The sequence below is a fragment of the Crocuta crocuta genome, unplaced genomic scaffold (assembly GCF_008692635.1).
Source record: "Crocuta crocuta isolate KB4526 unplaced genomic scaffold, BGI_CrCroc_1.0 scaffold170, whole genome shotgun sequence".
In the NCBI taxonomy this organism is placed as follows: Eukaryota; Metazoa; Chordata; class Mammalia; order Carnivora; family Hyaenidae; genus Crocuta; species Crocuta crocuta.
In genome coordinates this window covers 6,811,392-6,833,577 of record NW_027527853.1, presented here as the reverse complement: position 1 = coordinate 6,833,577, position 22,186 = coordinate 6,811,392, and the positions used below count along the sequence as shown (strand labels likewise).

The window sequence follows — 22,186 nt, the reverse complement described above, 5'->3', positions numbered from 1 at the left end:
CAGGGAGGATAAAGCCTGTCTTTTGGCTAAAAGTTAGTATGCTGGCCGGAATGGGAATAAGACCCAGAAATTTTCTGCCCTCTCTTTATTCCTGTCCTTGTGCAAAATTGTCTGGGGCATGGGACAGCCCCCTAAGTCACCAGGACAGCTGCTAACCTTGAGACCCCCATGTGAGGTTTTCTCCTCATTGGTCTAAGGTGATCCCCTCCACATCCCTGGTCTAGCTACTTCTGGGTGTAAGACCTCCACTGGGAGCTGGCTGGAACCAGTACCCTATCGAATTAAAACCCACCCGGGAACTGTTTCCTAGGGAAATCAGCTATAAAGACCATGTGTTGGAATGTCACTTAGATCATGATGGATTTCTAGCTTTACTGTTTTCTGTCATTGTCCTTTACTAACTACTTAAATTACAAATTGGGTAATTCCCACCCACCCCCTTGTAAAACTTCTCCGCTGTTTTCATGGTTTAAAAACAGTTTCTTCGTGGGGCGCCTGGGTGGCTTAGTCGGTTAAGCGTCCGACTTTGGTTTAGGTCATGATCTCGCGGTTCGTGGGTTCGAGCCCCACGTCGGTCTCTGTACTGACTGCCAGCTCAGAGCCTGGAGCCTATTTCAGAGTCTGTGTCTCCCTCTCTCTCTGACCCTCCCCTGTTCACCCTGTCTCTCTCTCTCTCTTAGAAATAAATAAAAATATTTAAAACAAAAACAAAAACAGTTTCTTCGTGGCCTTCTCAGCAAGGCAAACTAGGTCCATACACCGGCACCCACCTGTAGCCTTGGATGCAATGGGGAGGCAGGGGAAATGCTAGCATCCCTCTTACAGGGGCCCTTAGTGGCTGGTCGGTGATCATAGTGATTTCATTCGAGGGACACCTCAGGTCACTTTTACACCTCAGGAACTTCTGACATCTCCTGCTTGTGGGACACCCCTTGGGAATCGGGGGGAATTTTCATGGTAATGGACCTTCTCTACTTTCTGTCCCTCAGAGGAGCATGGGAGCTTCTCTTTGTCCCTAAGAACTCTCCGATGGGATGCCTTTTTAACCCACTGGAAACAATTCAGATAGCAAAATTGAGAAAAGGACTGATTTCCTAGAACTGCATGGCCTTAGTAAACAGGGCAAATGGACAGAGGTACCCTAGGAACAGAACTTGAGGGCTTTAAATCAGGACCCAAACCAAAAGGCCTCTTGCAGAAGGTGTTTGCCCAAATGTGTTTGACTAGTAAACTCCCTCCTGACATATTGAATGTCTAAATAGGCCTCCTCCAAATAAATCCAGGTTGCTGGAGGAAATACAGGCCATCCCTGACAAAGGGGATGCTGACTCTCTTCCTCTTCCTAATAGATGTGAGGGCCTCCCCATCATTCATTTCCCAGGCTATGATAATTGGATCCAACTGTGGTTAGTCTACCTCAGGACAGAAACTTTAAGGAATATTCCTAAGCAGCTGCCAAAACTCCCTTTGTTTCAGGGAAATTCCATGTCTTCTCCTGCCTGACATAGACTCTATATTTCCACTTTGGTGGGGAAAAAAAAACCCAGGGATAGCTGATTGGTTTAGTCAGTTAGGTGACCGACTTCAGCTCAGGTCATGATCTCGCAGTTCATGGGTTCAAGCCCTGTGTCGGGCTCTGTGCTAGCAGTGTGGTAAGAACCTCTCCCTAAGGAGAGAAAAAGAAAATGAAAAAGAAAGGAGAGAAGACTTCAGGGTCACCTAGATATGCACCCAAGTGGCTACATCCCCCATGGCCTTATAAACTGAGACAGCTTAATCAGACTGCATGTTTATGTGTGTTACCATATATGGGAGTCAAAGAAATAGAAAATGTATTAAAAAAACCTATGCCATGTGATGTGGGCCACCTAGTTCTTTGGGTATGAACCCAAGTGAGCGGTGCTGGCACGAATAAAGTTGCTTCCTGGAAAGAAAGGCCTCAGTGTCATGACTCTGTACGAGAATCCTGCAACAGCAGCTTAGAGTCTGGAGCCAGCTTCAGATTCTATGTCTCCTTCTCTCTCTGCCCCTCCCCTGCTTTGTCTCTCTCTCAAAAATAAACATTAAAAAAAAAAAAGCAAACATGGTGTCTGCTCCTCTGTTCGAGCTGACAAGGTGATTTGTTTTGTTTTGTTTAACTAATTTATTTATTTATGGGGTGCCTGGGTGTCTCAGTTGGTTAAGCATCCGACTTTGGCTTAGGTCACGATCTCATGGTTCGTGGGTTCGAGCCTCGCATCAGGCTCTGTGCTAACAGCTAGCTCAGAGCCTGGAGCCTGTTTCAGATTCTGTATCTCCCTCTCTCTCTGACCTTCCCATGCTCACGCTGTCGTGCCCGCTCTCACTCTCTCAGAAATAAATAAAACAAAAAAATTTATTTCTGAGCTAGAGAATGAGTGGGAGAAAGGAAAGAGAGGGAGAGAAAATACCAAGCAGGCTCCCCACTGTCAGCACGGAGTCCCCAGCTGAAACCAAGAGTTGACACTTAACCAACTGAGCCACCAAGGTGTCCCCCTTCCCACCCCAGCTGACAAGGTTTAGAATCAGGAACTGGTTCTCTGCCTTCTGGCACTTCGCCTCTTTTGCCTTCCCCTCCCTGCCTCCTGTTTCTGTACCACCTTGGGTGCAGCCCACAGAACTAGCTTCTCTACCATCCTTGGCGTCTCCCGCACCTCCTCCCACCCTTGCTGTCAAGGAGTGAAGAGCACCTCCTTGGACCACCCACTTAAGATTCCCCACTGGTGTTGCAGGTAAAAACTAATAATGGGGAACAAATCGATTGACTTTTAAGTGATGCAGGTGGAACATATTTGATGTTTAAGCTATTTAAGTTTGTTGGTTTGAGAGAGACCTGTTAATCAACATTAAAGAAAAAAACTTTATTCTATCTAGGTTTGCTGAAGGTCAAATAAGCTGATGTTCTCTCTGTTCCAATTTGTTGGCAAAAAGATGACTTAAAATAATGGTTAGTTCTGTCTCAAAGTTTTCATGGGTAATTGTTAAGATAACTTTCAGTCATTGTTAATTTAAAACTTTAAAGTTTCGCATGCGTGATGAATGGGATTGAATTCGTTGGACATCTAGGTCTTTTCCAAATCGAAGAGAGTGCTAAAGCATTAATTACTGAACGTAGGTTTGTACTTCTGACTTCTTATTGTAGAGAAACTAGGATATTTGGATCTGTTGGAAAAATATGCTGTGCTTTATTAATTCATAAATTTGCTATCCAAAAATTCTGGTGTAACAATTCACAATTGTTTACTACTTGGTTTTCACTGGAGACTAAGGTTTCTAAGAGTTAAAATTCTGCTAAATGTAGTTAAGACTGATGGAAATAAGAAAAATAACTCTTTGTTTAAAAAATAGGAGATGTGTAAGAAAGATGTAAGAAATGGAAATACATTTTTGCAAAAGGTAAAAGAAAGTAATTTTGTCCTAAATGAGGTGGTTATTTGGAGAGAAATGGCTTGGGACAAAATTTGATGGCAATGGAAAGTTATAGAATGTTTATGAAGGGAAATCTTTGGAAAGGAATTTTGTGTGTGGTCTAGAGGGACTAAAGTTCAAATGTATGAATTTTAAAAGTATACTGGTATAAGGTTAAAATTCTGCTTTTCTCTCTGTTCAAAATACGAAATTTTTCTTGGATTGTTGTTCTGCTCTTGATAAGAAAAATGTAAACAAAGTTCTTTTGTCTGCTCGTAAAACCAAAGCTTATGTTTTGTCTTTTTCAGGTCTTTGATTACTTAGTTAAAACTTATCAGTGTTCAAGGAGCTTCACTTTGCTAACTATATAACCCACATATTTGCCTTTGGAATCTCTTATTTCCATCTTAAGTTAGTTTTAACTTATGTAATGATCTATAAACCTATTTAGGATGCACTTTATAGCTTTCTAAGGTTTTAACAAGCTTCCCAAGACTTGAAGTGTAAGTCAAGTCTTCCTGACCATTTACACCTTTTTGTTTGATGGGCTAAGTTACTTGGAAAAGCACTGTCAAACAATGGTAAACCTTAGGTTGTATCGTATGGGTAAATGGTATAACTGTTCAAATACGTACGCAATTCCTAAAGTTTTCATGTTTTGGTATAAGGTCGTCACTTGATATTCTGATGATTGAAGTATTATGTATCACAGAAATAACTGGATTACCTCGTCAACTCATTATAATGAACTCTTATCAGATTGTTAACCATGTCCATTTCTGAGGTTTTGTCATTTATAATTCTCATGCTCTTACAAAGCATGTTTCATCTTCAAGGAGATCTATAAAAAGAACCTTTATGACAAATACAGGTTATTTAACATCTTTAAAATCCTAAAACTAAAACGGGTAAGAATTTTCAGAACTAGGGGCGCCTGGGTGGCTTAGTCGGTTAAGCGTCCGACTTTCGCTTAAGTCATGATCTCGCAGTTCGTGGGTTCGAGCCCCGCATCAGGCTCTGTGCTGACTGCCAGCTCAGAGCCTGGAGCCTGTTTCAGTCTGTGACTCCCTCTCTCTCTGACCCTCCCCTGCTCACGCTGTCTCTCTCTCTCCTAGAAATAAATAAAACATTAAAAAAAATTTTTTAAAGAATTTTCAGAACTAAAAAGGTGCATTCAAACTGAACAGGAATTACAATCATGGGACCAAATGAACTGAGGAAAATTATTTTTTGTGACCTTTGTTTTAAAGTATTGCTGGTTCCCTAATGCTTGCTCTTTCAGATCAAGAAAACATTCTCTTAAGGTATCTATGATATACAAAAAAAGTGATAAAAGTATTCATTTGTAAACAACCTGAAATTTTTAACTTTCTCTCTAGCTAAACCTTCTGAAATTCAAAAACCCCTCCGTATTCTTTCTTTCATGGAAATTAGAGTTACTTGTACAAGTTCAGTAAGAATCTTCTCCTAACAGGACAGCATTCGAAATCCTGGTTATCTTACCAAGGTTTTGACTGGAATGTCATATTTGAGAGCAACATGCATAGACTCCCATATCACCATTCAGCTCTAAGGAACTGAAGTTGACTTTATGAAACATGGAGCTATAAAGCCCCTTGGAAATGTTGGCCTGATACCTTGTCAAGTTCCCAACAGCCTTACCAGGTGAGTAAGGAATGTCACTTCCTGGAAGGTACAGGAACCTCAGGACATCTTGGGGACCTCATGAAGAGGAATTCACCCAAATCAGGTATTTCAGGCATGCCTAATAGCAAGTACTTGGGTTGGCTTCTGGCCTGGAGAGCTGCTTCTGGCTGCTAAACGTTCAATCTATAGATTCCTTATAAAAGTTTCCAGCAAAGCAAATTATAAAAGATCTATATAACCAATCACTGTTCTTAATGAACTTATGTAAGTACAATTTTAACTTGGCCTAATTATTTTACAAACAAATTAGTCTTGATTTGGCTATCTCAACAATAGGGATGATTCTAAAGAGAAAAACTATGCCTCAATAATACACGTTTACAGATACTAAATTCTAGTTCTGATTATCTTTTATTTTTTAACCTTTTTTTAAAAATAATTTATTGTCAAGTTGGTTTCCAACAACACCCAGTGCTCATCCCAACAAGTGCCCTCCTCCATGCCCATCATGCCTCCTCCCCCCTACACCCATCAGTCCTCAGTTTGTTCTCAGCATTCAAGAGTCTCTCATGGTTTGCCTCTATCCCTGTCCCCCACTATTTCTCCCCTTTTTCTCCCCCACGGTCCTCTGTTAAGTTCCTCCTAATCCTCCTATACGTACAAACATATGGTAGCTGGCCTTCTCTGCCTGACTTATTTCATTCGGCATAACAGCCTCAAGTTCCATCCGTGTTGCTACACATGGCCAGATTTCATTGTTTCTCATTGCCATGTGTATTCCATGGTATAGATAAACCACATCTTCTTGATCCATTCGTCCGTTGATGGACACTTAGGCTCTTTCCATGATTTGACTATTGTGGAGAGTGCTGCTATGAACATTGGGGCCCATGTGCTCCTATGCATCAGCACTCCTGTATCCCTTGGGTAAATTCCTAGCAGTGCTATTGCTGGGTCATAGGGGAGTTCTATTGTTAATTTTTTGAGGAACCTCTCAGAAACATGAGCAATTATCAAGGAATACTATGAAAAACTATATGCCAAGAAACTGGACAACTTAGAAGATATGGACAAATTCCTAAACACACACTCACTACCAAAATTCACACCGGAAGAGATAGAAAACCTGAACAGACCGATAACAAGTGAGGAAATCGAATCAGTTATCCAAAATCTCCCAACAAATAAGAGCCCTGGGCCAGATGGCTTCCCTGGAGCATTGTACCAGACATTTAAAACAGAATTAATACCCATTCTTCTCAAGCTATTCCAAAACATAGAAATTGAAGAAAAACTTCCAGACTCATTTTATGAAGCCAGCATCACTTTGATTCCCAAGCCAGACAGAGACCCAGCAAAAAAGGAGAACTGCAGGCCAATATCCTTGATGAATAAAGATGCAAAAATCCTCAACAAGATCCTTGCAAATCAAATTCAACAGCACATAAAAAGAATTATCCACCAAGATCAAGTGGGATTCATTCCTGGGTTACAAGGCTGGTTCAATATTCGCAAATCAATCAATGTGGTACTTCACATCAACAAAAGAAAAGATAAAAATCATATGATCCTGTCAATAGATGCAGAAAAAGCATTTGACAAAATACAGCATCCCTTCTTAATAAAGACCCTCGAAATCATTCTGATTATCTTTAAATGTTTGTTTGCCTAAGCTACCCAACTTGAGGTAAATTTCAGAAAAATCGTCACAATATTTCATGTATAGACCATCTTCTTTGTATATAAAAAGCCTTTCTCACTATAGCCTAAAAGCACTATAGCCTTTATTATTCACTTGAGGCCAGGTTCACTCCTAAATCTCTAAGTCGATATGTAAACCATATCCTCTCTAAACCTGATCTGACAATTACTAGAAACCCACCCCATAATAACCCAAGAGACCTGGTTTAATGAAAGTCATCATACAGCAGGGGATTTAACTCAAAAATGGAAGGGCCCCTACCAGGTCAAGTTATGTACTCCCACTGCAATAAAGTTACAGGGACACTCTTCATGGACTCCTATATCTAGGATAAAACCTCTACCACCTTGACAGGAGACCAATGATCAAACTTATGTGCCTTCTTATTTCCTGTAAACCTATAGAAGACCTCAAACTTCTCTTCAAACAAAATTGATGGTTGTACCTTTGTTTTTCATTCTCCTTTCTCCAGTTTATACTAACAATTCCTTCTTACAGTGCGGCATTCAAAAGGATTGCTACAGACATGTGAATTACAAGCCGGAAAGACCCATCTGATTCCTGATGCGTGTTCCCACTCCATCAAAGGATACTTCAAGCCTGACCTCTAAAAATCTTCTTGCTGGTAGCACTGCCAGACACTGGACTCCATCACTGCAATAATTTCAAGCCAACAGATGATCCTTCCTGTTCAAGAAGATCTGTACAACAATGTTGCCCATGTTGGAATCAGCTGTCTCTGCCTTTGGTCATTTGGGGAAGGTAGAGTGGAATTAAAAATGTTGACCCATAGGTAAAGACATCTCTACACCCCTACTCAGCAGGAGGAAACTACAGAAGATGAGACTTTCCACCTTCAGCAACCTTAAAGATTTAAGGGTCAAAATTGTTCAGGGGGGAAATGATAAGAGAGCCTAAGGCCCGTGTGGCTAGTGGCTACCTCATTAGACAGAGCACTTCCAGATCATATTTTCTTGGTAACTTGGATTTGCCTTTGATATTATCAGCATCAACCACTTTTAATGGTTATTTCCTCCTGTGCCATCAAGCTTAATCAGAGTCCCAAGACTCTTCCCTCTCTAGCTGTGCCTAAAATGTCTCTCTGGGCCACAGATTGATAATTGGCCTTGAATGTTCATTCTCCCCCTCTTCCATAGTAATGGCAATTTTAGCTAGACACATGGCTATCCAGAGTAAATACTACATTTTTCCCTTGCAGAAATTTGAATCCATGAAACTACTTTTCGGTCAATGAGATATAAACATAAATTCTTGCAAGACATTCCAGGAACTTACTTTATAAATGAACCGGCTTTACCCTTTTATTGTCTTTTTTCTTACTGCCTGGAATGAAAAACCAGAAGGCTGAAATTATAGCCATGATCTTATACCATGAGGTGATCTGGGAAATGGAGACCATACCACAGAAGCACTTACTTTAACAGGGCTTATATTAAGTACTTACCTCCCTTAATGCTCACAACCCCCAAATATACATAAGGATATTTAAAAGAAGTGACTTGTCTAAGATCACATTGCTAGGAGATGATGACCTCAGGATTTGAACCCCAGTCTGGGTGGCTCCATAAACCATGTCCTTTGCTGGATGAGTCCCCTTGGGTGAAGTCTAGGCTGTACAGAGAGTGGGGAAGGGGGCACAATTCTGGTTTTACAAAGTCAGCAGAAGCTCTGAACTCCAACTTCTTACACCCTTATCCCAGCAAGGTTCAATCATTCAGGGAAAATGCAAGGGTCAGCTGTGTTCACATCCTTCTGTAAGGCATTCTTGGAGAATGAGGCCACACCACTTAAAGCCAGTTCCCTAAAATTCAACTCTTTTTGGAGGGCTTTTGTACCTGTCTGGCTGTTCTTTTTGTCCTCATTTTAGCAATCTAGGAATTTGGAAATTCATTTATCTAGGGTGAAACATCTGACTTACTGCATTTCTAATAGTGAATATGTATATATACTAGAATATATATATAGAGAGAATATAGAATATATATATTACAATAATGGAATCAAAAGTGTCTTTGAGTGGCAGGAAGTGGGAGGAAACTTTTGGGTTTTTTCTTACGTTTATTTATTTTGAGAGGGAGGGAGTGGGTAGGGGCAGAGAAAGGGGAGGGAGAATCCCAAGCAGGCTCCATCCTCAGCACAGAGCCTGACACAGGGCTGGATCCCACAACCCTGAGATCATGACCTGACCCTAAATCAAGAGTCAGTTGCTCATCAACGGAGCCACCCACACGTCCCAAGAAGTGGGAGGAAACTTTTAAAAGAGCAATCTTGAGCCAGAAGCCAGAAGAATTTTCTTCGCATCACCTCTTTTCAGACGATGCAGAACACAACAGGCCAGGAGTGGAACTCCACAGAGAAGTCAGGAGGAGAATAGGTGACCCTCAAATTCAAACTCATGTTGGTGGAAATGAGAGAGACAGTGAGCTTGAGGGAGTCAAGCATCTCAGCTTTATCAAGAACCTCATTGAAGGGGACAAAACAAAGATCCGTGGAGGAAAACCAAGCTCTTGTCCATAGGAGAACGCACAGTGCAACAGCAGCCTAAAACTGGAAGAAGACCCCTATTCCTCCATTACCCTCTGAACTACCGCTAGTCAACCTACTTCACAGAGACATCATGAGGGCCTGGCACCATCGGTTAAAGCTGAGCACAGAGACAGACACTAAAAGTGCATAAGTAACTGTGAATATGCTTACCCAAATCAGAAGAACATTTCTTTCACAGCCAAGGAGGCCAGCATCTAGACAAGGTCCTAAAGAAGATCAAAGTGGACAAGGGGAAAGCTCTAAGATAAAAATGTGATCTGAGGGGACTGATTCTCCACAAGTAGCTCCTTCCCCTGAGGAGGGGGGCCCAGAGCTGAAGAGTTACCACTCTTTTTCAGGGAGTTAATACCATTGTAGTAACCAGTCTGGCCCAGAGGCTGTCTTGGCCTCCTAGACCAGAACTGCAGCCAGGGCCAGGAAGATGGAGGCAGTACAATTGCTACACGAGACTTACAGTGTCTGGTGGTGTATGGTCCATGGGAGAAGTCTCTCTGCAGACAAGGAAAGTTGGGTTCACCTGCAGTTTTATGCTGGATCAGCCTGGATTCCAGAAAAACAATGGAAAACGAGTACATGCTTCTTCATCCCTTCCTGCAATTTGCCAATATGGTGTGCACCATATGTTCAAAGGAACAATGTGCTAATAAAAAGCCTCCTATGAGATTAGAATATCAAGGAAAACGGCACATTTGTGCTTATAAGTTAGGGTGGAAAGTTTACTACAGCTAACTCTACTAACAGCCATACTTCAGTCCCTTCAGCATAGTCCATGCTTCCTGCTTACAGGCCTGTTAGACCCGTGGGTTGCAGACTTGTGGATTGCCCATAGACCCCTCACCCCTCCAAAGGTGCCTGCTTTGGGGTGGGATATTTGTGTTAGGATACAGACAGACCCTTATGTTTAAAAATGGGAAAACGGGGCAGGGGGAAGGCTCCTGGATGGATTAGTCAGTTAAGCATCCAACGTTGGCTCAGGTCATGATCTTGCAGTTAATGAGTTCAAGCCCCACATCGGGCTCTGTGCTGACAGCTCAAAGCCTAGAGCCAGCTTCAGGTTCTGTGTCTCCCTTTCTCTCTGCCTCTCCCCTGCTCGTGCGCTCTCTCTCGCTCTCTCTCTCTCTCTCTCAAAAATAAACATTAAAAAAATGGGAAAATTTAGGCACCAGGGTGACACAGTCTGTTGAGCATCCAACTCTTGATTTCAGCTCAGAACAGGGTTGTGGAATGCAGCCCCACATCAGGCTCCTTGCTGAGCATGGAGCCTGCTTGACATTCTCTCTCCCTCCCTCTCTCTCTGCCACCACCTGTCTCTCCCCTTCCCCACTCATGCTCTCCCTCTCTCTTAAAAAAAAAAAGGAGAATGTTTCACAAGTTATCACTCATTCCAGTTAATAAATATCATTTATTATCAAAACAATAACATAATTTATTTAATGAAAACATTGTTTGTAACTACCAAATACCCACGTTTGAAGTAACTGTAACAGCTTATAAATGAGACCGTCTTCAGCTGAGAATTGCCAAGGATTTCAGGAAAGAAACAGCCAGAGTTGGTTTCTGTGCATTTTCCTCTTCAGAACACAGACTACCTTAGTACTTGATCCTTCTGGTTTTAAATGTAATGACTCTGAACTGTTGAGTATTTTAAGCCACAGAGTAAGCTATTATTCTGTCTCCTGCCCTCCCCCAAACCCAGAATTCTTAACTTGGAAAATGTTGTTTTATGTTTTTTCTTAGTAACCTGAGACGTCTATGAGTTAGCACTGGGCTAAAAACACAGGGCACTTTGCCAGTGTTATTTCCACTTGTAACCATTTTGTATATTTCTGCTGCTTAAAAATGTTTAAGGCTGCTTCCCAATCCTAAATACATAATACGTTGAATTTAAAATTTGTATAGAAGTCATCAGCTATTGTCTTTAGGAGACTTTGTTTATCACATGCTAAGTATGGTTAATGTTCCGAATTCACCATAGGATTAAAGCCAAAAAGTAAGCTTTTGCATGACTCACTTTTAATTTCTTGTGTACTTCCTAAATGTATAGTCCTGGGAGTGTTGGAAAAGGCTCAATGTTTTTCACTTGGGTTTTCACAGCAGTTTCCAACACTGTTTTATTACTAAGAGCAGAGGATTCTGTGCTCTCCCACCCCCACCAATCAGATGAAGTTGTAAAAGTACTGCCCTGGAAGGAGTGGCTGAGGTGGGAAGTTTGTAACCATCATGATACACATGGGTCTAGGAAAGAATCCTCAAGAAGCGGTACAGATCAAAGGGAAAATTTTATTGAGGAGCAAGTGTGTCTCTACTGATTGCTCATTAGTAAGAATTTTTCAGCCTAATAAATAATATGCACACTTTATTCCTTTAAAAAAAAATGACAGAATCATTTGGTGTCTTGGCTTTTGAGCTGGTCACCAACGGAGATCTCTGGGAACTAGCCCAGATGTGTTACCCATTTTAAGCAGTGCCACAAAGTAAAAACAGCAGCCGGTGACAACTGAGCAGTTCTTTACAGATCTTGTGTTAAGTACTTACCTCACTTTAGGGCTCACAACAACCCCCAAACCATGACTTTCCTGAGAGTAAGAGTCGTGTTGTCTTGGTCACTGCCGAACTACCATCTCTTTCTTCTCTCTCTACCTGGGGTATACCATGTCTACGATACCTTTTGGTTGAATGAATGAAAACATATAAGATACTTCTTAGTGCCATCTCACATTCCATCAGCCTCCCCTAACTATTGTTCCAGCTACTGCATAGACCAGCACCACAGTAGCCTCTGAGCACCTTCACACAGGCACAAAATACATGCCTTACCTGCACTCCATACTTTCTGCTCCTTGCCTTGGGGCTTCCTTTGGACACACAGGTGTGTGTGCCTTGAAACCCCACCATGTATGTGTGGTGTGGAAATGTGGGGCAATTACCTCAAGGGACACACCTTTAACCAATGGGAGACAGGAGTCGATGAATAAATAATTTCTGTTCTTTTCTCCAGTGGACTATTTGGATACAGAATTTATTTCACTTTTACAGGACAGTCATGATGGTCCCTTGGGATCAAACAATTAGCAGTGACCAACTCAGTAACCTACCTTACTGTACCCTGTAACAGACCCTCTCCCTGTCTTCCTGCTTCACTTCTTTGTCTCTCCATCCTGCTTTGTGGACTCACAATCACTAGTAAAGAAATAGCCTAGAAGTCCTCTATCTCAGGCCCGTCTTTTTGGAGAGCCCAGATTAAGATAAAGTAAGTGAATCTACCTTTGAATACTTTGTCTAAAAACATTATCCATATGAATTATTGTATACTAGGTCATCTTATTTTAATTACTAAATTCCAATCAAAAGAAATGAGGGATACCTTCTTCCAGAACCACGTAACCTGTCACCCTGGATACTGATGGTAGCTATTTATGTAAGTTGTGAGAGCGTGGCCCTGAGGCACTAGGACCCCATTCTGACCCCTGTAAGTTTTATTTCTCTGCAAGAAGCAGGGCCCCTAAAGGACTCTCTGAGGACAGAAGGATGTGACATTGCTATGTCAGGGTCCATCTCAGAATGCATGAGACAAATGTTCACAGTAAATGGTGGTACAGCAATGCCTTCCAACTATGTCTGGAAAATTATACAAATCTCTGAAGTTCATCAATTCTACCAAAAAGCAGCAAACCTAAAAAGGAGCTGATAGCAGAATCAACTAGCACTAATAATAAAATAATAGATGTGATTTTTTTTTTCTCATATCTGTTGAACATTTACGCTCTGTCAGGCCAGGGTTTATCACTTTAGATCTTTACAAAAGCCCTTTAATAATATTACTTTTTTAAAAATGTTTTACTTATTTCTGAGAGAGAGAGAGAGAGAGAGAGAGAGCATGGGAGGGTCAGAGAGAGAGGGAGATACAGAATCTGGAACAGGCTCCAGGCTCTGAGCTAGCTGTCAGCACAGAGCCCAATGCGGGGCTTGAACCCACGAACCGTGTGATCATGACCTGAGCCGAAGTCAGACGCTTAACCAACTGAGACACCCAGGCGCCCCTAATATTACTTTCAACTTACAGGTATCTGGAAGGTTTAGCCATCATTAGACCTCACCCAGGTTCTCACTACTATATACAGTAGATGCCAGCCAACTTCTGGACTTCTTTTACACGAGAGAGGAATAAATCTCTCTCTCTCTCAGCCAGTGTTGTACTGATGATTTATTTTATAGGTAGCTGAGATTTATTATAAATGTTACATTTACCTAATTTACAACAGTTTTCTGGTACTACTTGTGGTTCAAGCCCCAGTGCAAAAACTAGGGAAATATACCTTAGTAGACATTCTCAAAAATTGTAGTCATAAAATACTCCTTCCATCATGCAGCAGAAAAAGGAAAATCAGCAATGATCTGATATAGGGAAGGTATATCACAGAAAAAAACTAAGTCCCACAAGAAGCTTTTCAGTGTTCCAAGACCTTTTATAGATATAAGGACTGTATTTCCCCCATCCCAAAATTGATACAGAGTAAGTTATAAATATTAATGTACCTACAGAGATTTTCAATAGGACTACAGGAAATAATGATATTTCACTCATTTATTCATTTAAAATAATTTATTAAGCCCCAGAAAGCTATAGAGATGAAATGGTGAGTGAGACAGGGCCTTAGAAGGCCAAGTCTGTGAAAGAGGCACCCAAAGAGACAGCCTCAGGGCTCCAGTGGAACTGACGTGGCAGTCCAGGGAGTCACAGACGAGGGGTCCCATATAATGTTGAGAGAGGAAGAGAGGCTTCCTGGTGGGGGTGATGCCCGAGTGAGTCCTGAGAGTTGCATAGGTGTTCCAGGAGGATAAATCTGGGTAAGGGTTAGCAAGAAAGGCAGGGAGAGAGCCCGGGCACACCCGGAGAACACGGAGCAGCGTGGAGTGATAGGACACATGGGGAGGAGTGAGAAGAGACGAGGCCGCTGATGTATAACGGAGCCCATCATGAAGGCCCAGCACCAACGTGTCTACATCACCCGGAAAGCTGTGCCAAGCATGGAATGCATTTAACCCTTCAGAACCATTGTAGTTTAGAAAGACGCTTTGCTCTGGCTCACCTCGCCAACACTAGGAATCAAGGAACTGGTGTGATTAATTTTTTGTAATTATAATTTGATAGGAACCTACAAGTGAGCCTTGGCCTTATTTGGGAAGGTAATTTGGCTTGGTGAGTGTTCATGCTTGATTCTGTCCTTTTAGGCCATACCTGGTGGATCTTTGAAGTCCAAAAAAGAGATGCATGCCATTCATTTAAGATACCAGTTCCAGCAGAAGCCAGGAGCAGGGACTGGAGGTAAGGCTCAAGATTCAAGACTAGGGTTCAGTGATAATGATATCAGCTAGATGGCTGCAGGGAGGCTGAGGACCAAACAGGTGCCTGTGCTCACCCTATATATGGTCCTTCTAAGGGAATTTTCTTCATATCAGAATAGTCTCTGCAGACTCTAGAGGCTTTCTAGGGGATGGGACCTGGGTTGGCCCCTGATGGCTCCCAATATAATGAAGAAACCCCCGCACCTTTCTCTACCAGCCTGCACATGCTTTGGCCAAGGGTGGTGATTTGCAATTCCATGCCTTGTTTTACGCAGTAAGGAGCAGGAAGCCAGGTGCCGGGCAGGGATCGAGCTTGCTTTGTTCATTGCTGTATACTCAGTACGCAGCACAGTACTGAGCACACGATAGGCACCCCAAAAATATCTATGAAATCGTTGTGCCTTTTCATATAAACCAAAAACCGCAAATACATATCATGTTTACCATGTATTCTAAGCATCTTACAAATACTTTATTGTCAGAACAATGCTATAATGGAAGTACTATTATTATTCCCTTTTTACAGATGAGAAAAATTAAGAATAGAGATGTTAAGTACTTGCCTAAGGTCACACAGCTATAGCATAAATTCTGCAAAAGGTACAAATTCCCAATTAGAAAATAAATAAGTACTAGGGATGTAATGTTCATGATGACTACAGTTAACACTCCTCTGTTAAAAGAAATTAATATTTGTTACATGAATGCTAGCATTTATGGTTCCTTTGAGACCCCAGTATTTTTTCAACTTGGGGTACTTGTAGGTTTTAGTTGTTAATTATGAGGCACTATTAACAGATAAAGATAAATGTGCTCATTTTCTAGATATAAATGGCAATGCAAGTGCAATGCTGAAAGAAAGGAGCAACACATGAGTGGGAGAGAACCTGAAAACCCTCCCTCTGACCCCCATTAATCTTCAAGCCCAAACACCCAACCTTGGACTCTCTGGTAAGGCCCCCCCACCCTGTTGCCCCCAGTCATCAAGGTCTCTGTCACATTACTCAGCTTTCTGCTCTTCAAACAAGCCAAGCACACACCTTCTCAAGGACTTCACATATGCTCTTCCCTCTGCTGCAAATACTCTTCCCCCAGGTTTTCTCCCGGCTGGATAATTGCTCACCGTTCAGGTCTCAGCTTATGGGTCACTCCTTTTTGAGGCCATCCTCACATACCCAGTCTAAAGAACTACCTTCCAGTCCTTACCCCCATCCCATTAACCTGTGTTATTTTCTTCTAGCCCTTGCCAGTCATAGGAATACTCATTTTTGTTTGCTTCCTATTTCCTTATTTATTTCATCTTCCCACTTGGGAATATAAAACCCATGAGGTAGATCAGGGAGGTTGGCAGCATGAAGACAGAATGCAGTTCATATGTTTCCAGTGACAAATGATTCAATAAATTACCTATTTTTGCCAAGCACTGGCCATCGCTGAGTCAGATGGAGAAAGGACTCGAATCTCCATGCACCCGTCTCTCAGTGCCTGAATCATGCTGGATAAAATGCCCAAGCCCCAGAGATCCTGCGTCAAAGGCCCCCTGATAACACTCACTTGCCTGCAAGGGCCCCCTTGCCAGTCTGAGAAACCAAATACTTTGGGCATGAAGTAGATGACGGTAGAGAACTCAGACCAAGCGGAGGTCTCGCAGCACCGAGGGTGTTGGAAATCTGTGTGACCGCTGCTGAGGTTGCTGGGGAAACAGAGATGGTGCCGCCTCTAGATCCAGGAAGGATTTCCTGTCGTTGTTCCAGTTTTATATCCTAGGCTGTGGCGTAAGATTTCACTTGGGAAAAAAATGTTTCTTTAGTTTAAAAAAGACATAGTTTGGAAACCATTCCTTTAAAGGGTTTCTCCTCATTGTATGCAAATTAATAGTGCTGGAAGGAAAAACTTTTTTAGCAAAGGTCTTTCTCAACATTTAGAATAAAAGCTATAAATATTGTCCTTCTCAGGTAGAAATTTGAAACCTTCAGGGCCAAGCACCCCTCTTGCAGTCCCAGGGAGCTGAACACATTCACCCCTCTGTCCACCCTTCTCTCCTTACCGGGTGGTGGGTAGCATTCATTGCCTGCTCCAGGCAAAACATGTTAGAAATGTAGAATGTTCAGACATGCCAGTGACCTTTACCTATACTTCATATAAGAAGGTGGGAAGAGAGGCCCCTGGGTGGCTCAGTCAGTTAAGCGTCTGACTTCGGTTCAGGTCATGATCTCATGGTTCATGGGTTTGAGCCCCACGTCAGGGTCTGTGTTGACAGCTAGGTCAGAGCCTGGAGCCTGCTTCAGATTCTGTGTCTCCCTCTCTCTCTGACCCTCCCCTGCTCACTCTGTCTCTCTCTCTCTCTCTCCTAGAAATAAATAAAAATTTTAAAATAAATAAACACAAAAAATAATTTTAAAAAAATTAAAAAAAAAAAAGGTGGGAAGAGAGTGGCGAACCTGGTGGCTCAGTCGGTTAAGCATCCAGCTTCAGCTCAGGTCGTCATCTCATGGTTCATGAGTTCGAGCCCCACACGGGGCTCACTGCTGTCAGCCGGTCAGTACAAAGCCTGCTTTGGATCCTCAGTCCCCCTCTGTCTGCCCCTCCCCTGCTTGTACTAACCCCAAAATAAATATTAAAAAGAAAAGGTAGGAAGAGAAAGCAGGAAAATAATTGCCCTATAAATAACTCAGTCGATGGGCATCCTACACCCAAACCCTGCCAAGCACCCACACCTCTTAGGGGTAAGGTGATGACAGGCTGGCTAGCAGCTAATGGTGCACATCAGCATCTCAGAAGCTTTGGCAAAAGTCTGCTCACAGCCATTGGGCTGATTGGGAATGTTTAGCTGACAATAAATGTCTTCCTCTCACTTGTAAAGTGCTACTTTGCCTGCTGCCTGGGGGGGTGGGGGGGGCTGTGGAGAGTAGTGAAGATTTTGCAGCAGTGCTTCCCAGCCACACAGGCCTGGAAGCACAGAGCAGCCACCCCCACCTCTGCACTGTGACTGCCACCTCGCTGCTGCTAGGCAAGAGATAATTAGGAGCACTGGAACATGGCCAGGATTTGACAGAATGAAGAGCAGGCATCAAAACACAGGGCATTGGCCCCAGCATTTGAGCTGTGACTATGGGGTAAGTTTCATGGTCACGGTACATTTAGAAGGACCTCAGGGGTCAGGACACACTGCCTGTGACCCAGCTCTCACTACTCAATTTCCATGCCACTTTTATGCCACCCTTCCTACATACCAGCTTCTTGCTGGGGCAGCAACACAAAGGTTAGGTGACATTAGAATCCTGTAAGTGTACAGGTGGTGACTATTCACCACCCTCAAGCTGGAAGGTGACAGTCACAACTATATTTAGGGATGGAGATTAGCACAGGCTTTGGTGGGTACTGCAAGTACTGCCACAGGAGTTCTTTGCATTGCACAGGGAGCCTATTAGCAAAGTCAAACTTCCTGCCGGCCAACTGGCAACACAATCACTTTGAACTTCAGCCAGGGAGAGAACAACCTCTGATGGTTAAAGAGCCACACCCTTGTGTTTGGCCGGAAGATTGACTGAATCCAACACCCTAGGCGTCTGTGTCTTTTGCTGGGAGTCAGTTACTAAACTCTCATCATACATGTCCATCCACAGCCCTAGTCCCAAAGCTGAAGGGCTGCCCCTGGGTGTGGGTAGGGACTGGTCCCTCAGGTGGCAGGTTTTAAGTGGAGTATCTGCCACTCGCAGGAGCAGGGCAGGCATCCCAGTTCACAAGAGGTGTCAAGAGACCATGTGACCCAGGTCTTGGTTCAGAAATGGCCTAAAATTTCAAATTTTGAAATTATCTGCAAAAGAAATTATATACACAGTCACCAAGACTCCCTGATGGGGGAGTGAAGGAAAATGATATTTTTAAAATAATACTTGAAATTAGCTGCTTCTTACCAGATGACGCTACTTGGAGTCCAATGAATAACAATAATGACAGACACTCACGTAGTGTATACTGTTCCAAGAGTCCAGGAGCTCTTCTGAGGCTTGTATTTAACCGTCAGAAATACCCTATGAGGATGTATTACTATGCCCATTTTTATAGATTAGAAACTGAGTTCAGAAAGACCAAATAGCATGCCCAAAGTCACACAGCTCATAAGATCACACAGCTAATTAAGTATTGGGTCAGGATTTGAACTCAGGCTGCCTGGACTCCAGAGTCCCTATGCTTACCTACCGCACTATGAAGTCATTATTCTTAAAAAAGAAATTTTACAGGCTAAAGTAGTCACCTCTTAGCATGGAAACACTTGACAAATCACCATTTTCTGATGTCCCAGGAGTCTCGAAAAATGGAAGGGCCTCGGATCAGTCTAGCACAGCTAGTCTCCTTCATGAGGTATGCTTCTACTCTAGAGAATGGTAATTCACATTCTGGATGAGGATGTTGGAGACCCCATGCCTGGGCCTCCCTCTATGCTACAGAGTCAACAGAATCATCCTTGGTTTGGCCATGTCCACTTCTCAACTCAAGGCTCTCAAACTAAGAATCAAGAGAGCTTCTCTATATCTAATNTTGCCCTAGCCCTTCCAACAGAGTGGTAACATCAGGGGGCAGTGTCAGGCACCCAGACAAGGTGCTGGGAGGTGTAGCCTACTGTGAGCTCTAAACGACCTACAAAAGGAAAAGGTAGTTCTTCAAAGCTGTCAGTTGAGTTGGGATATCTAGTACTGGCTCTACAGAACAGGTTCAAGCAGGTGATAGGGAAAATAACAAAGTTCGTTTCTCCTTGTACTCTCCAAAGTTCTGCTCTTACAATGTATGTTTACCTAGTTTCTCCAGGAATTCTCAATATTTTGCTAGCCCAGCAGGTTGGAAGATGTCGTCAGCACAGTGACTACCTGAGCTCACATGCCACTCCTGTACTTACAAGTTTGTATAAAATTAGGCAGGATGTTTATCTTCTGTGTGTCTTGATTCACTTATCAGCAAAATGTGGATAATCTTAGGATCTACCTCATGAAGCTCTTATGAAGACTCAATAGCTTCAAGAGCTTAGAACAGGGTCTGGCATATAGTAAGTGTCCATCATTGATAGCCAATATCATCCTAATCATCAGAGACCTTGAAATTAATCAGTTTTGCTCATTAACCACTAAAGAAAAAGAGAAACAGGTTAGTAAGCATATGGAATCTTGCTCCAGTTAGAACAAGGTTGATGCCACTAGGAATGAGTTCTTTCCAAGGGGCAGCAACATGTTTTCCAGATTCTGCCTCAGGGACCCAGTTCGATGCTTGATCATAGTCATTGCTGAGAAAGGCTTCTTGAGTAAATGAATGAATGAGTGAACAAATGAATGCCTCCTCTTGCCTATGCTCTGGCCACCTTGATCTGACTGCCTCGGGGCCAGGTAAGTGGTAAGAATCTTTCACCTTTCCTTACCCTCAAGCAGGGAGCCTCCTGAATCTTCTGGGCCTCTTCAGAAACTCTTCCCAGCATGATTTCCCCACTCTCATGACTAAGAAGAGACTGATTGTCCTAAGCAGTGAATGTCAAACTTCAGTGGGCATCAGAATCACATAGAGTACTTTATAGAACACAGATTGCTGGGCCCACCCCAAAGTTTTTTATTTACTAAGTCTGGGCCAATAATTTGCATTTCTAATAATTTCCAGGTGATGCTGATATTGCTGGTTCTGGAACCACACCTTAAGAAACATTGTTCTAAAGCATGGATTTAATTATGTTGCCCACTGCTTAAAAATCTCAGAGAGTTTCCTTAAAATGTCCATGGACTAAAGCTACTAAATAAAGTCCACACTCCTTAGTCATGGGCCTTTCCAACTTATCCCCAATCCAACTTTCTGGCCTCATCTCCTGCCACTCCCCTCCATGCTCTAGCACACTGAGCTACTCTGTATTTCATGAACACTCCAATGGCCCTACCTCTGCACTGTTCCCACTGCCTGGAATGTCTTTCTCTCCTTTGCTGACAAAGTCCTCCTTGAAGACCTGATCCAAATGATAGCCTCTGTGTCACCAACTCTCCATCCCTCCAGGCATACTGTGTGTCCGTAGGCCATTGTACATGGCCCTACTATTGCTCTTGAGCATTGTCTTTTAGGTCTGTTATGTTATTGATTATGTTACTGAACTGTCATCGCCCTTCTAGCCATGACAATGTACTCTTTCTATTTGATGCCCCAAGCCCAGCACAGTGCTTGCCAAAAGGGCCAGTTTAGTATTCACATATGATGAATAAGTGAATTCCAGATTGCAATTTCCCCAGTTGATATTTGTAGCCCGATCCACAGATGTTTAATGTATTAATCAGCTGTTGAAGTAGTAATGCTGCATAACAGACACATTCTCCTTCCCCCCCCGCCCTGCCTCAAAAAAAAATTATTTCCTTTTCTTGCTTAACTAGGGCAGCTCTACTTCAGGCAGCAATTTGGCTGGGGTGGGCTACAGGCTGCAAGTTGGGTTCAGATTTTCTCTACATGTCTCCTTATTTGGGGACCAGGACCGATATGGACATGTTCTTCTCCTAGTAGATCATAAGACATAAGAGGTCAAGCCAAACCATGCAAGCACATTAATAGACTCTAGTCATGTCATGTCTGCTAACATTACATTGGCCAAAACAAGTCACATAGCCAAAACCAACATCAACAGTGGGAGATGTACTCTACTATCCACACTGTCAACAAAGCCAATGGCAAGATGTATAGACTTACAATTCTATAACAGGGAGCCAAATGGGAATTGGGAAAGAAAAATCAAGAATAATAATCCAACCTACCAAATGTACCTTTTCCCAGTTGGGGCTCTTAACAATCTGTTTATTCTGTTCAGCTGATACTACAGCATCTCAGATACCAGGTAAATCTCTGTTGCTAACACTGGACATCAAGAAGAGTATCTCTGGAGCTCAGCTTCTGCATCCGCAAGATGGACCAAGCCAAGCAATGGCCCAGAAAAACACAGGTATTTGCCCCTATGATAATAAATGAAAAAATCACATCCCATATATTTCCATTACCTTTAGGAAAACAATTGTCACTACTTATACTAAATTGTTTTGGGTTGGGGATTTGAGTTTGTTTTTTTTTTTAATTTGTGTTTATACTGCATTGTGTTTAAGATGTGGCTAATTATTTTGAAATCTCACTTGAACTTTAGCCATGCCTTCAGTTGTTCAAGTACTTAAAAAGTCATCTAAAATAGTAGATTATCCAAAATAATGTGCCGTGGTATGGCTTAAGAGTTATTCTAGGTGGTCTGATGATTTACAGATTGTGGTGTGGTCAGGCCCAGCTGGAAGTGTCCATTAGGATGGCAGAGAGAATTAAGAAATCAGAGGTCTCAGATAAGCATGTGTTCTTGTCCCTGGGCCACAACGGGGAAACTGTCCTATTACAGTACTATATATAGCAGTTATGTCCTTTTCTACAGAGTACTGGAGATTTAATCTGGGCAGAGGGCACTGTTACATACTCTCTAATGGCCAGGGCAGACCCACTGACTTT

The 22,186-nt window shown here is 42.6% G+C and overlaps 1 long non-coding RNA gene across 1 annotated transcript; it reads left to right on the top strand.

The window, feature by feature from the left end:
* The first annotated feature begins 14,597 nt into the window (after nucleotides 1–14,597).
* On the top strand, nucleotides 14,598–21,638 carry LOC144245356 (uncharacterized). The gene is made up of 3 exons (XR_013339231.1): nucleotides 14,598–14,669; nucleotides 15,515–15,640; nucleotides 21,513–21,638. It is a non-coding gene; the product is annotated as an uncharacterized LOC144245356 (long non-coding RNA).
* Nucleotides 21,639–22,186: the final 548 nt, after the last annotated feature.